Here is a 6,613-nt window from a genome sequence, read left to right as displayed (position 1 = left end):
TACCGCTGTAGGTTTTACTCGATGCGTACCCTCTTTAAAATCCTCCCATCTTAAAATGTTTGTGGCAAACAAAACTGAAACAGGTTTAAGTAAGTAAAGCATKCCCTTGTTMTTTGTAAATGACGTGTGGAAATGCAAAGCAAATGACAACTTAATGCATTTTTCAACTAAATTTTACTTAGCTCTCTGTAAATCGGTGCTACACTTGTACTGTCAATAAATTGATAAATATTAACACATGTTTACCCAATTCTGTGCAGATGCTTGTAAAAATGGTCCTTAAAATTTGGGTATTCGCGGCATATTTCCACTTCCGAGACATGCCCTGGCCTCTTCGGGGTTTGGAAAGTGGAAAAAAGGCCTTTCTCTATTGTGGCACCCTGGCACAGAAGAGGGATTTCGGCTCAAACTCATCACGTCCTGTTAACAAAATCTTAGAATGTCGCTTATACATTAGGCATTTTCTTACCTCTTATAACTCAATGTATCAACAAAACACTAATACCTAAACTTAAACACTAAAAATTGTTCAAACCCCTGAAATCAAACACATTGCACCTTTGTTCCTTGTGTTTACAATTTATACGTACCTAAACACTAAATTTTATATTAATCTCACAATAAAAACGTTCAGAAAAATATACACGCACACAAAACAAGTTGGAAGCGACACAAAACGAAACACAACGCAAATCGAGGACACACCACAAAGTAAAGTAAAAACAAAATGGCGATAGAGAATCTTCAATTCATGCATACCCTTCAATTTTTTACTATCTGTCAACTTCAACTGTCATATTTTGCCGCTCTATTTCGAAACGCGACTAACGTTCATGCGATATCTGTGAGTTGCTGCGGGTACTAAACTTGTTTCGACGAAATACGTCATAAAAGTTAAATACCCCTGGTACACACCAATATAATGGCGCAGTGACACATTTAAGATCAAATTTGTAACGCGCATGCTTGACGTAGGGGTTGCATGTCATCAGTGGCGTACTTTAAAGCTGTCCGGGAGTGAGCGAGCAACTCGGTTTTCAGCACTTATTATTGCAAGCAGCAATACACCCTAGACAGGGTCCAAACTCAGTAWATTGTAAAAGGACAYTTAACWAACATTTTAATCMGTTCAATTTGTAGAAGTGGCTCCAAAAACTTCTTAGAAAGTTAAACATTGTTTTGAATTTTATAACTTCAAAAGAAGTCGATAATTTAACCATTCCATGAACTGTACCTGATACCTATTTACTAATTAGAAAGCAGGGCTCACAGGTAGGTATAACAAAATTTCATTTTCAATTTTCTTAGAATGTAAGTTGGGGGAAGGGGCAAGGATATACATCATATAAGCAACTCGGACCTTTTCACTAATTACTCTGACAAGTGTAATCTTGCTACTTCGTTGTGTGTATTTTGGTTAGTGCTCTCTTTTCGGTCTTTTCCAAATCTGTCTTTCTCAAGACAATTTTTTTTATAAATCGTTTGATTATTCAGGTACCTAGTTAATTACATATTACAAATAATACAAATACAAATAATATTTTATAAATACATTTTTATAGGAACGAATCGTCGGTCGCGGACACCCTTAATTTTCCTTAGCAAGCATAAATCGAATTGTGTTTTTTTCGTCTTTTGTTAATTGTTAATTGTGTATTTGGTAAGTACAGACAATTTTTTTCTTAATATTTCAAGCTTTTATTTGGTGACCTATTTGAATTAAGCCAAATTATTTTATCCACGGCAAAACACGATTTTTCAGGCTTCAGTACGCGAAGCTTCATTTTGTACAGATTTCCTTTTTCCACTCCGATCGCAACAACTTTACCATTGTTTAAAAATTAACAATTTTGTCCTACATTTTTAATGACAAAATCCAAACCCCTTTTGGCTGCAACTTTCACAGAAAATAAATTGTGTTTCATCTCCGGTGTGAATAAAACGTCTTTTAAAATTCCTGGAAGCCACTTATTATCAACGAAAGTCTGTATTTTCTACAAAGTAAATAGTGTATGTTTTTGGTGTCAAAACTACACCTACAAAGGGATGAAACTTTTTATGGAGAAAAACTCTCTCTGAAAACCTTTGAAAGAGGGTTCTTGAAAAATAAAATTTTAACTATCTTAACCTCACTTTTTTTAGTGACAAATTTAGTTCCTTAATGTGTAAAGCCTTTTTCACATTTAAAGCGCAGTTTACACATTTATGACCTACTGTTATGCCAATTTAAATGAAATGGATTATATATGCTTTTTTTGTGAATAGAGCTGTACCTATTCTTAAATAAAGTATTTAGAATAACATCTATTAAAATTATATTTCATCCTGCAATGGGTTATGGATGGCAATAACCCGCGGTGCTAATGGCAACGTTATATCAAACAGTCTAGTTATTGCTCAGTTTACTTAACAAAAACTAACAAGTAAAACTCTATATTACTATTGAATATTGGATAAACTTGTTTATTCACGACTATTGTATAATGTACCTCTTATACGTCTGTTTGTTCGATCTTAATAATACCCATTAATCACTGCTGTCAGAAGCTTCCTTGATTTAGCTAAAATATTATATTGTCCTTGATTTAGCCATAAAATTATATGTATTGTTTTGCTACAAACAATTATTGGTTTTTAAAATTTTATCGTGTAAACCACTAAATATTTTCAAATCAGTTCTGTACATATAAAAAAAAATAAAAAAAATTAATTTTCCTTGACGAGATTCGAACCCGGGACTCACGGTTGGAAGGCAACCAATTCAATTTAAAAGCATTTATTCAATTAAACAAATTACAAGGATCAGAAATTGTACAATGACAAAAATCTTAACCTAATTTACAAATTACAATATACAGGTTCATGCAAAGATATGCTTACCCTGCAGTGCAAACAATTATTGGTGCGCTGAAGGCGCCGTATGCTAATTAATACAAATAGAATTTTCTTATAACTAACATGCATGAAAAAATTATCATTAAACTAAGTGAAAGAAGTACAAAAACCCTTTTGCTGTTGACCCCGCCGAGCCATGAATTACGCGTCCTACCTAAGTTAACTTAATTATGCAACGAAGTGCGCGACTGTGGACCAGGGGTCTCCCCAGCCCTGTAGTTTTGTACTTTTTGAAAATGTTTATTTTATGTAGTTTTAACTAATTTAACTTAACCTATTTATGTACAAGATATTTACATATACCAGGTGAATAAAAAGTATGGAACCAAACGTTTTTTTTGCTTAAACTATTTATTTTTTGAAAAAACTAATTGATGAGTGATAAAGTACTATAAAAATGTGATAATTTAACAAGAATTAAATTTTTCGAAATTTCTTTTTGTTTTTGAGTTCTACAAAAAAAAATTTAAATGGCAACCCACTATAAAATCATTTTTGCAAATTTTGACAAAAAAAATCGCATAACTCAAAAACAAAACAAAAATTGGTTCTGAAAATAAGATCACATTTTTTATATTACTTTAATTTATATTAATTATTATTTGCTGGAGGCAAATGATTAAAAATAAAACCGCTTGGTTCCATACTTTATATTCACCCTGTATACAGAATGCGCCAGAACTCGCGCCCCAGAGAAAAATGTCAAGTGCCGGCGGCAATGGGTCGCCACAAAGTGCAGCCGAAGAAGTAACTTTTGTTTGCATAAGAAAGTTATTAGACCCTTAATTCCGCCAATCCCAGAAGGGCACCGCAGGGTGGGATTGAAAAATTATATCTGTTGCTGGGTTACAAAAATAATACCAATTTGCCTAGAATCTTCAATAAATAGTTGGTCTACTGTAATTTTCACATCTGTCATGTGTTGACATAACACGATATTTTCGAATATTTTTCTCCCCGAAGAGGTTATACACGAGTGTAATGGTTTGAATTTGTGTTAGATGTCAATTGTGTGGTTTGAGTTGATAAGTTTTAACCATGTAATTAGCCGCTGATTATTTGGAGATAATAACCATTTTTGGAAAATGTTGGCGTAACGCCAGGGAGGCAGCTAGGATATTTTCCAAACGTTTTCCTGACAGAAATCGCCCATGCTATAAGATCACATTGAGGGCCATTGCCAGGGTGCAAGAGCGGTCAAGTCCTACCAGACACAACAGAAATTAGAGGTGTTACCAGAACGGCGCGCATAGTTGAAAATGAAGAAGCTTTTCTTGATTTTTTAAGATGGCACTAAGTAGATGCATCAGAGAAGTTGTAATCATTATAACTGACATACTCGTATTAGGCCAGAGGAAATTTCAAATGCTTTGTTTCCGGGGGCATTTCAGCAATGATTTTCAGTAAATTTGTGGACTGTTGAGAAATATTAATTAATTTCAATATCAATATTACTCTTGTGGATTGTTTAATGAAAAAGGAAGCAAGGGGTCTTAGTGCAATGTGTGTTTTTAGGTTACACTACCGAACAAAAATACCTTGGTAAATCTACAATTATGACAGTAAAAATTATCCTAACCTGTTTCGTTCAAGCACAAATTCTTATAAAAAGTACATTTTTCTGTTACTTTTGCAGTAAAGTAAAGAAACTGGCGTACGTTTTTGTCTTTCTGGTTAATCTAACTCGCTTCTAGCATTAGTTTTCGGCTTGTTGTTTGTGTTGTTCATATCAAAGAAAAAGTTAAGTAGGAACAATGCTTCTGAAGAAAACATCTAAAAGTATTAAAATAGTTGTTGGTTCATCGCAATGGAAATCGAGTTTTCAAAAATTTTCAACGATTTCGGCTCATTATACTTGTGCACTGCATCTTCAGCGAGAAAAATATTCGAAAATAGCGTGTTACCTATGTCAAAAACATGACAGACAATTACAGTAATCCAGCTATTTTGTTGAAACTTTTAGGCAAATTGGTATTATTTTTGTAACCAAGCAATAGATATAATTTTCCAATTACACCCTGAGGTGCCCTTCTGGGATTGGTGGAATTGAGGGTCTCTCAACTTTCTTATGCAAGCAAAAGTTACCTCTACGGCTGCACTTTTTGGCGACTCATTGCCGCCGGCATTTGACATTTTTCTCTGGGGCGCAAGTTCTGGCGCACTCTGTATACAAAAAGTGTAGATTGGAAATTCGTGGACCACATAGCGAACTAGAGGTCGATCCTTGATTTCCGACGTTAAATCAACTGGATTGGTGACTGATTCATTTATTCAGTTAGACTTTGACAGATCACACGAGAGTAAAATTCCATGGATCTGTCTAAGGGGTCTGAGGCCCTGCTGGAAGTTTATTATCGTAGATGCTCAAATGTTGATACGATAATTTATGTTTTAGCCTGAAGGGCGTGTTACAACTTCTAAATTTAGTGGTTCTACGAGTTAATTTATTGAAATGTAATTGATGACTATAAAAATTATTACTAAGTTTATTGATAAATGCGCGTAAGCTAGTGGTCGCCGATCTTTCCTGCAGATCGACAATTCTAGCATAGCGGCTTTTATTCAAAGCTTATCTTAAACATTTATTTTGAAAAGCTTCCAGCGGTTTGAAGGCAGTATCCGAGAGGTAGCACCATACGGGGGCGGCGTATGTTAATATTGGTCTAAATATGGTTTTGTACATTAATACTTTGTTCTGCGGCGAGAGTTTACTATTTCTTTTCAACCAAATACTGGCTTTAATAAGAGTTTTCTTTTAAAATAAAGCAATTTGAGCTATTTTCAATCCAATTTTACTCGATTTTAATACAGAATCAATTCAAAACTAATATATTTTATAAGTATAATTGCTTCAATCTTAATTTTAGACTGAAATAAAGCAATTTGTAATATTTTGAATCGATTTATTAATTCAAAATTAATGTTTTTTATTAAAATTGCTTCAATTCTAATTTTATAATAAAACAAAGCGATTTAAGCTATTTTTAATTCAATTTTGCTCGATTTTATTATAGAAATAATTCGAAATTAATGTATTTTGTAAATATAATTGCTTCAGTCATAATTTTAGGCTGAAATAAAGCAATTTGTGATATGTTCAATCGATTTGGCTCAATTTTAAGTTGGGAATCAACCTAAATCAAAGTATTTCAACCAATACTGGCTCTACTAAGAGTTTTCTTCTAAAATAGAAGTAGTTATATGCGGGCAATTAGTGCTAATGAGGTCATTAGCTAATGACCGCTACACTTTCTCTTTAATGACCGCTACACTTTGGCCGCTACAATTTTAATGACCGCTGGGCCGCTGCAACTTTCCCCTTAATTGATTGATTGATTAATTAATTAATAACTGATTTTTATTTAAAGATAAATGAAACAACAAAAATAATAATAATATAAAATTTATTAATAAAGTATAAATTCAATATAAATTCTATAAAATTACTCTTCAATTCCGCTTTCGGACAGCCGATCATCGGGAAACACCACAATTCGTCTAGCGGAGTAATACCGTTTTTCCAAGGGTGAGTCAATGGGCGAAGGAATGTTATGGTCGAAAAATACCCATTTAACCCTATGTCGTCACCGACTTGATTCCAAATCGCCATTCGAATTCCAAGTTCAGCTTTTAATAATTGTATCTATACTAGTGGTAGCAACTTTCTTTATATTAGAAATTAGATATTATAAAAATAAATGTATAATCATTGTAACCT

General features: G+C 33.3%; 1 long non-coding RNA gene across 1 annotated transcript; it reads right to left on the bottom strand.

Moving 5' to 3' along the window:
* Positions 1-751, bottom strand: LOC123007869. Its single transcript, XR_006412894.1, has 3 exons — positions 470-751; positions 247-420; positions 1-74 (listed from the first exon to the last, which is right to left on the bottom strand). It is a non-coding gene; the product is annotated as an uncharacterized LOC123007869 (long non-coding RNA).
* Between the last annotated feature and the right edge of the window lie 5,862 nt (positions 752-6,613).

Source organism: Tribolium madens, unplaced genomic scaffold (genome assembly GCF_015345945.1).
Source record: "Tribolium madens isolate multiple individuals breed KSU strain unplaced genomic scaffold, Tmad_KSU_1.1 Scaffold_3;HRSCAF=73;Tcas5.2_LG2, whole genome shotgun sequence".
Taxonomy (NCBI): Eukaryota; Metazoa; Arthropoda; class Insecta; order Coleoptera; family Tenebrionidae; genus Tribolium; species Tribolium madens.
This window is presented reverse-complemented; position numbering and strand designations above follow the sequence as displayed.